The 9,621-nt window shown below is 38.6% G+C and overlaps 2 pseudogenes; both read left to right on the forward strand.

Annotated features, from left to right (window-relative positions):
- Window positions 1–4,447: 4,447 nt before the first annotated feature.
- On the forward strand, window positions 4,448–4,624 carry LOC122736943 (annotated as a pseudogene).
- A 3,682-nt stretch (window positions 4,625–8,306) lies between these two features.
- LOC122736387 lies at window positions 8,307–9,067 on the forward strand (annotated as a pseudogene).
- The last annotated feature ends 554 nt before the right edge of the window (window positions 9,068–9,621 follow it).

Here is a 9,621-nt window from a genome sequence, read left to right on the forward strand (position 1 = left end):
ACTATGATGTCCATAAACTTTGTCAGTGATGTCCTTGTGAGGTGGTCTCAGAGAATATTCCAAGTCCTTCCTCAGAAAATCTTCACTGTCCCCTTGTTTGTGACATAAAATGGCTATCAAATCTTTAAATCCATATTGGTGTTTTTAGTCTCATTCCAATGGCCTCACTCCATGATTGATGCTCAGTGCTGATATTCTAAACAATTGGTTTCTTATGAGACTAGCCAAAAACATTTCCTTGAATGCTGATTATTCCAAATTGTTCTCTTAAAGGCATTCCCCATCCAATGATGCTTGCCCCTTTTGCCCAAAGATGTCCCAATGACTTAGGCTTCCTGAGGCTCTCCAATTACAAAATAAAAAAGCCATTCACTGAGCCCCACCAGTCTCTTCACTTTTCCATGAAGAACAAGCAGGAAATGATGAGGTCCAGAACAAAAGAAGTAGAAGTGTGAGTACAGGGGGCAGCTAGGTGGCGCAGTGGATAAAGCACTCGCCCTGGATTCAGGAGGATCCAAGTTCAAATCCGCCCTCAGATACTTGACAATTACTAGCTGTGTGACCCTGGGCAAGTCACTTAACCCTCATTGCCCTGCCTAAAAAAAAAAAAAAAAGTGTTAGTACAGAGAGATGTGGAAGCAGAAATCTCTCTCTCTCTCTCTCTCTCTCTCTCTCTCTCTCCCCCTCCATCCCCACCTTTCCCTTGAAGGTTCCTTCCAGATCTAAACTGTCCATTTTGGGACTGCTGTTCAGCCACCTATGCTCAGGGGAAGGAAAGGCAGTCACCTCCTCCTTAGTCCTTGGGGTGGGGTGGGGAGGACAAATGAGAAAGAGATACTTGCTACATAGGAGAGTATGTAGCAACTGATTGAATAATATGTGTGGGGAGGGGGAGTGAGGAACTGAGGTTAACATTGAAGTTACAAACCTGGAAAACTAGAATAGTGGTGCTTTTGAACAGAAATAGGAAAGTTTGGAAGAGGGCTGAGTTTGGGGGAAGGAAAAAGATCTCTGTTTTAGACATAAGAAAAAGGGACGTTGTCATCCACAGAGAAATGAATTGCTATTGTACTGTGGTGGTTATGTTTTGGAAGAAAAGATATTTGAGACCAAAGATGAGATGTAACTATAGTTATGACCTTTCTCATAGTTGATAAAATTTTAAGCTATCTCTATCTCTATCCCTTGGTCTGTCTCTATCTCTTTCTATTTCTATCATGTATATCTACATTCTCACACACACACACACACACACACACACACACACACATACACGCACGCATGTATACATATATTTAGATTAGCTATTCCTGTTAATGAAATATATAGCTAGTGATACTTATGAATGCCTAAGCCTTTTAGACTGGGATTTGAGAGAGACAGGAAAAAATGGACTATGGGGAAAAACGTTTCTGCAGGTTTTAGAACAAGGGGTCTGTTAATCAGTTTAGATTAATGCCCACAGAGAAATTACGAGGCAATATTAGAGCATGTCCTTAAACCAAATGTGATAGAATTAATTAGTTAACTAATCAAATAACTGTCTGAGGGGTAGCAGTTTGCTATTGAAAACATCAATACCCTTGTCCCACAAACACGAGATCTACTTTCCTTTGCTATCACAAACTTTAGGAGAGAATAGTCGCTTCTCCCAAAGGTCCCCATCATTTCCATCCCAGAAACCAATCCTCTTTGTTAGTGAAAATCAGGTCTCACAATAAACTTATGGGGCTCATTACTCAAGAGGTAGAAGAGGTTAAAGTTGTGTATTCCCAACAAGCCCAGAAAAATTCTTGGTGAACATATCCCTAACATTTGAGGATGACCCCAGGTAAATCAATCATAGGTTCCTATGGCCACTAGCATCAATTCCAGATAAAGATTGCAGGCACAAAAGATCATGAATCCAAGCAGTTTGGCAATGGTTTCATTTTTCTCTTAAGACTAATGAAAAATTCTTCCTGAAAAAATATTCAGAACTCAATGTTTGCTTTAGGTTCAGTATAGACCAAAGAAAGAGGATTAATTGATAATTATGACTTAGAAAACATATGGTACCCTGATGCTTTACTTACTTTGGGAAGAAAAAGCTCTCAATAAGTCTGGGATGGCCTAATAGAATCTGAACTAATGAACTAATCATTTGGGCTGTTTTGATGGTAATTAGTGATGAAATCATTTGTGCAATAATAGACACCATGGATCTCTCCAAATTATGAAGAAGGGAGTCTGTGGTAGGTCCCTGTATCTGTGAATGTGTTAAAAAGGGCTGAGGGAGAAAGAAAGAAAAAAACCCCAAGAGACAGAAAGGGAAAGGAGAGAAATGAAGAGGGGAGAAAGTGAGGAAGATAGGAGGAGATGGGGAGAAGAGGGGAGGACTACTGATTACCAAACTAGTGTGAATGACAACTCTGAGGTAACCTTTTTTAACGCTGCAATGTTGCTTTCCTGTACTGCTCATGTCATATTGCCCATCTGTGTTGTATTAGGAGGAAAGAACATTCTTGGCAGTACATTGATGGAGACTTTTAATTTTATTCATCCACAGAAAATGGAAATTTAAACAAAAGATTTCTTTTAAGGAAGAGACTATTCTTCCCTATATCAACCATTCCAACTGAAAATCCACATTGTATATTATAAAAAATATACATAATTTTATTTTCAAGTCAGTGATTTTATATTTTTACTCTTGTTTGAACATTGCCCTGGATCACTTCTGTCCATTGCTTAGAGACTCCCCGGCCCCCCCCCCCCTGCCCCAGGGCAATGAGGGTTAAGTGACTTGCCCAGGGTCACACAAGTGTCAAGTGTCTGAGGCCAGATTTGAACTCAGGTCCTCCTGAATCCAAGGCTGGTGCTTTATCCACTGTGCTACCTAGCTGCCCCCAATTTTATATTTTTACTCTTAACAAAAAATAAATGGGCTATTACCTGGTACATAAATTGTTCAAGAAACCAGTTTGTACATATTCACCATTATAGCCAGATCTGAGCTAAATGTTTGTTAGATAATTTTGTACAAAGGAATCTTAAAATCACAGAACCTTTGAGTTTGAGATAACATGTAGCTGAATAGGCAGTATTGAGTAGCTAGTCATGTGCCCTTGGGCAATTCCTTTATTTTTTTGGACCCCAGGTTCTTCTTCTATAAAATCAGCTAAATCAGGAAACATAGTATGGTGGAAAGCAGGGTGACCTTGGAGCTAGGAAGGCCTGGATTTAAGTCCTGGTTTTGGCACATACAAGTGTGACCATGAACAAATTACTTCTCAGTGCTTTGGGAAGACTTTTAATTATAGATGAGTAGCCAAGTCAGAACTAGGTGGTGAAATGGATAGAGCACTGGACCTGGGATCAGGAAAACCTGAGTTCAAATCTAGTCTCAGACACTTACTAGTTGTGTGATCTTGGGCAGGTCACTTACCTCTGGCTCAGTTTATTCAACTGTAAAATGGGAGTAATAATAGCACCTACCCCTCACTGTATTATGGTGAAGATAAAATGAAATAATATTTACAAAGCAGTTAGCACAGTGCCTGGCACTTAGTAGGTGGCTTAATAAATGTGTATTCTCTCCATGCCTTTTTCTCTCTCCACCAATATTATGATGGGTAAAATCTGAAATAATTGAGGAAACAAAGGTTCAAGCTTCTGAGCCTATCAACTTATTAAACAATGCCAATTGAATAACAAATTAGGAACAGACCTCCTCAGCTTGGCACACTGGACCCTGAATACAGGGAGAGACAGATTTTTATGCATTAGAAGCAAACAACAGAATATAAACCAGGTTACAAGATTAGACGATCTGAATTCTAACTGGAAGAAATATTAAGGACTTTCTGAATTGGGGTGGGGATGAGCAAGTTTAGGGAATTAGGAGGGGATAGAGTGAACAGGTAGACTTTCCCAGATGTGAAACAAGATGTCATTCAACTCCTATGATTAGCAAGCAGGTGGTATTTACAGGAAAATGAAACTTTTGTTTCAAAATGGAGTCAGATGGAGATGGAATCAGTTTGGCCAGCCCACTCCTGCCATAGATTACCTATCTATAAACCAAATTTATGAGGTTTTTAATGTTTTCATGCTATCACTATTACACATCAAAAAAAGACCACTGGGCAAGATGTAAAGTGGCGTCAGTGGCGGCAAGGAGAGTGTGAGCAAAGCCGAGGCTTGCACGGGGAGAGGCGAAGGGCCTCAACTGAAACAAAATGAGCAAAGCACACCTGCCTGAGCTAAAAAAAAATTTATGGACAAGAAGCTATCATTGAAATTAAATGGTGGGGGGTGGCTAGGTGGCACAGTGGATAAAGCACCAGCCCTGGATTCAGGAGGTCCTGAGTTCAAATCCGGCCTCAGACACTTGACACTTACTAGCTGTGTGACCCTGGGCAAGTCACTTACCCCCCATTGCCCTGCAAAAAAAAAAAAAGAAAAAATGAAATTAAATGATGGGAGGCACGTCCAAGGAATATTGTGGGGGTTTGATCCATTTATGAATTTTGTGATTGATGAATGTGTAGAGATGGTACCAGGTGGGCAACAGAACAATATTGGAATGGTGGTAATCTGAGGAAACAGTATCATTATGTTAGAAGCCTTGGAAAGAGTTTAAGAAATGAAGCACCATTGATACCCTATGCTTCTGCTTTTTCTTTATATCATACCAAGAGCTTCTTTATATATATATATATACATACAATTAGTCATTGTATATTCTGTTTAATTTTTTGAAAATAAACTTTTTGTAAGATGTTTAAAAAAAAAAGACCACTGTGAGGTATCCTCTTGCAAAGCTTAATAAAACAACTCAAATAAAGTCTAAGAACAATAATGATGATATCCCCCAAGAAGAAAAACCTTGCTAAATAGATTCCATAGGTGAACTAAGTCAGGGTATGGATCAAACTACTTACAGAGTTTACAATGATCTAATTTTGAGAGGGGATATTTATATGTCACCAAGGGAACCAAGAAATCTCATCAGACACAAACACCATGAAACAAAAGGCCAAAGCAATACAATAATAATCACCAATATTAAATAACATTAAGTCTTCTTGTGTCCCAGTAACCCACTCCTAATATCCATTTAATCAGCACATTTTATCTTGAGTCCCAGATGTCCTATGTAGTCATCTGGTCCCTAGAAATATCTTCTTTTGGACATTCTGGAATAGGCCTCATTCTCAGGACAGCTTTGAAGGAGCCTTTGGTTTTCCAGTTCCAATTCATTTGCAGAAATTTCTAGGTAATTTTGCTAAAACCTGTATGAGAAAATAATTGTTAATTATTTATTTGACATCAGTCTAGTTGCTCTCTCCCCTTTCCCCCAGAAAGTTTAGTTCAGTTCCTGGGATGAGCCCAGGGGAACAAAAGAAATGCAGATTGATTATTTGTTTAGCTAGGGGAAGAAACACACCTAGATGCAGGAATTTATCCTTTCTGTATACTCTTTAGACCACCCTCAAGTCATGTCAATCTGTCAATCAATGGAACTGAATCAAGGTATGGTGACCAGCTTCTATCTAAAGAGGATAAAACTCCTGGCTACACCAGGTTCAGTCTCTTTTGCTCTCCTCTTGCCCTCTAGCTCATATTGCTCTCGGCTGGCTTCCTGAACCCATTCCCCTGGCTCAGAATGTAGGTCTGAAAGCCTGAGGCTATGAGGAAGTTAGGGAGACACATGATCAATACTTTACTAATATTTAATATTAATGAATAATAAATACTTAAACGGGTGCAATGGCTATTAATATATAAGTAGCAATAATACCAGAAAATACAGTCTAACATAATAATTTGAGACATACCTGCCAGTAACAAGACAATACAATTTAGCACAATTTCTTAAACTTGGTTTTCCAATAACTAGTTCAGGTGGTGAAAACCAGCTCAAGTCTTATAGTTCTGATCAGAGCTATAAGAAATTTAGGATGCCATAATTCACTTGAAACTTCAGAGAGTTTCAATTTTTACATGCCACTAGATGTTTCTTTCTTTACCTAAACCATGTACCTATTATGGACAATGCTATCAACAAGCTGAAAGAAGAATCTTAAAAAAATCATGAAGGCCTGACTTAGAAAATGAGCTCTTCTGTTTCTTAAAACATATACTTCCAAATAGGAAAACGCACTTTCTTTAAAATTACCAATGCAATTTTTTATGTAAAATACTTAATATAATTTTGAGAACTTAAAGCCTGAATTTTCCATTAGAAACATGTAGAAGCCAATCATATACATATATGTTTATATCCCAATTCTTAGAAAAAACAGTCTATTCCTGTTGCTCTCTAAAAATTTAAGAAAACTTTTATATTACATCTTTGTCTTATTACTTTGTCTAATTCTAATTCTCCCCCTTAGGAGGACATCACACCTACATTATAACTTAAACTCAAATGCTGTAATGTTAAGTTATGTAATTCATAGATTGAGCACCACAGTGATAAAAAAAAATCTATAATTCACAGCTGTTTATAGAAATTTTCTATGAAAGGAAAAAGAAGGGACATAGTTATAACAATGTCAAGACTGTTCCTTTAAGCGTACAGAGTAACCTGACATATACCTGCTTGCAGGCACAAGTCATATTTAGCAGCCAAACATGTAACAAAGCTCCACATTGTTCATAGGGTATGAAAAGCCAGGCTCAGAATTAACCTGGTGGGAAATTTCCTATTAAAAATGATAGCACCATGGGGAAACTTCAAGAGGATCCTACCTTGGGGCAGCTAGGTGGCACAGTGGATAAAGCACCAGCCCTGGATTCAGGAGGACCTGAGTTCATATCTGGCCTCAGGCACTTGACACTTGATAGCTGTGTGACCCTGGTCAAGTCACTTAACCCTCATTGCCCCACTTAAAAAAAAAAGAAAAAAGAAAAAAGAAAAAAGAGGATCCCACCTTAGGCCATTCCAAGGTTGATCCCTCAACTTTTCCCAGGGATAGACATCTACATTTATTAGCTCTCAGATTGTAGTATATGCCATTTTATCCTTGAATGGTGGACTATTGGCTTCGTGACCCTATCTTAAAATCCTTTAATCTACAATCCACTTTTATCAAGTTATCTCAGAAATGTAACTTCATTACAGATCATGCAGATACAATTTCATAATTTAACAAAAGTGATAGCCAAACTATTTCAGAAGAAAACTCACTCCTTACTATAGTAAACTGGTAAATTCTTCCATTTTGACAAGGAATGGGAGAAGAGATCCTATTTGCTCAGTTCCTGGTTCTCAGACTTTAGTACTTTAGAGTTTTATAACATGCAATCAGAAGAGTTGATAAAAATCTTATGATCCTTCCTGAATGCGAAGTTCGAAGGAACCTCACAGATAAAAATATCTTAAAGGGTCTGTGCAATTCTTTTTTCAAACAACAAATTATTATTATTATTATTATTATTACCTATTTTAAAACAAAATATACCCCATTAAATATTGAACAATTTTCAAATGTCTATTATTTATCACATTCTTTTAATAGCTCAGTTCACAGAATCTAGACCAAAAAAAGCCATCTAACAGCATTTTTTTTTTGTAGGGCAATGGGGGTTAAGTGACCTGCCCAGGGTCACACAGCTAGCAAGTGTCAAGTGTCTGAGGCCGGATTTGAACTCAGGTACTCCTGAATCCAGGGCCGGTTCTTTATCCACTGCGCCACCTAGTTGCCCCCAGCATTTTTTATATAGGAAAGTAATAATAGTTTAACAAATTTCACAAACATTTTAGAAACACAATAATAAAACACTAGTCAAATGATATCAATTCAGTGAAATATATTTCCAAATCATCTTATGCAGAAAGTTATTCATTTTATAACTTTTGCCAATTTATACTAATCACATCTAAAATCTGATATAAAGTTATGTAGTATGGAGTAATTAAAATCAATTAAAGAAATAATAATAATAATAAAAAACAACTTTATAGTGCTTACCATATGCCCAGCAATGTGTTAAGCAATTCACAATCAGTATATCATTTTGATCCTCACAACAACCCTGGTAGGTGGGTGCTAATCCTTTACAAATTTGGAAGTAGAGGAAAACAGGTAAATTTTTCTTTAAAATTTACAACTACAAAATCAAAATCTCAATTTTCCAGGGCTATTAGGAACCCGCCCTTTAAAATTTAGAGCCTAAACTTAACAATTATCTCAGTTTCAAAGGTTTGAAGTAACCCTTTCTCCTTTCCATAAACCTTTTCTTTATTTTCTTTAAAAAAAAATCACCCAAGAACTTCTGCTTCCTCTGGACTATGGGTGCTTTAACTCTTCCCCCTAATGCCACTGCACAAGTACCCTGTTAAACTCTGGAAAACCTTGAAACTGAGGCAGGGGATTTACTCTCACCTGACCAAACACTACCTTAAGTCACCGCAGAATGAAGGGACACCCACTGCAGTCCATTATAAACCTCATGGGGTCAAGTACAAGATAAACCCCAAGAATGGACAATGTGAGCTTGTCCAGGATGTTCCCATCCCACTTTACTTTCCCCCTGTATCTCAGAGGGAACTCTGGAGTGGTGAGGGCTGGATCGCTGGTTATAGATATACCAACAATGACAAGCTCTCAAGGCATGTGAGAAAGACTTGGAAGCTGCATCTGTATGAATGAGAGCTTTACAGTGAGATCTTGGACAAGAAATTCAAAACGATGGTTACCATGAGAACTCTGGATCTGATCGATGAAGCCTATGGATTTGATTTCTATATCCTCAAGACTCCAAAGGAGGATCTGTGCTCCAAGTTCAGGATGGATTTGAAATGAGGAATGCTATTGCATCTTTCCTGGAGGGACCCTAAGCTCCACCCAGATGATCCAGAAAAGAGAGAAGATATTTCTAACAAGTACAAGGAATTTGTGATCCCAGAAGAAGAGGCTAAATGGGTTGGGCTGACTTTAGAGGAAGCAGTGGAAAAACAGAGGCTCCTGGAAGAGAAAGACCCTGTCCCTCTATTCAAAGTATAAGTGGAGGAACACATTCAACAGCTTCAAGACCAGCAATCTTGCAGCCAGCTGTGATGGAAAGGAAAGCCTAGTGGGCAGGAACTTCCCAGAAGCCAGACTGTTTGACTAAGAGGCCCCTTCCTCCTTGCCATTGTCCAGTCCAGACCCTGCTGCGTATATGCATATTTCACAGGGAAGTGGGAAGCAGAGTATATGAAGACCTACTGCATCCCCTCTGCTGGCCACTCACCAGTACTCCTGGCCTGCCTCTGGCAGTAACCAAAGTGATAGACCAGCTCCAATCACAGGCTACCCTGAGTTCCTGCTGATGCTTTGAACTTGATACCTTTATTTTTCTGAGATAGAGTTGTTCTGAGGAACAATAAACAACCCATCCAGTGAGCCAGTTATTGTCCCAGTGTGTCCCTTTACTCACCTACACATATCAGAGTCCTACCAGTGATTAGAAGCTAATGAGGGCCTTGTGCAATAGAACCATTTCCTGGAGTTTGTCACATACCTTCTAGTTTCTTGATGTGAGCCTGATACTGTGGAGATATTTCTAGTACCTAGAAGTCCTTTACATAAAGTGGTTAATTTGAAAAAAAAAATCACCCAAGGGGCAGCTAGGTGGTGCAGTGGATAA

The sequence above is a fragment of the Dromiciops gliroides genome, chromosome 1 (assembly GCF_019393635.1).
Source record: "Dromiciops gliroides isolate mDroGli1 chromosome 1, mDroGli1.pri, whole genome shotgun sequence".
In the NCBI taxonomy this organism is placed as follows: domain Eukaryota; kingdom Metazoa; phylum Chordata; class Mammalia; order Microbiotheria; family Microbiotheriidae; genus Dromiciops; species Dromiciops gliroides.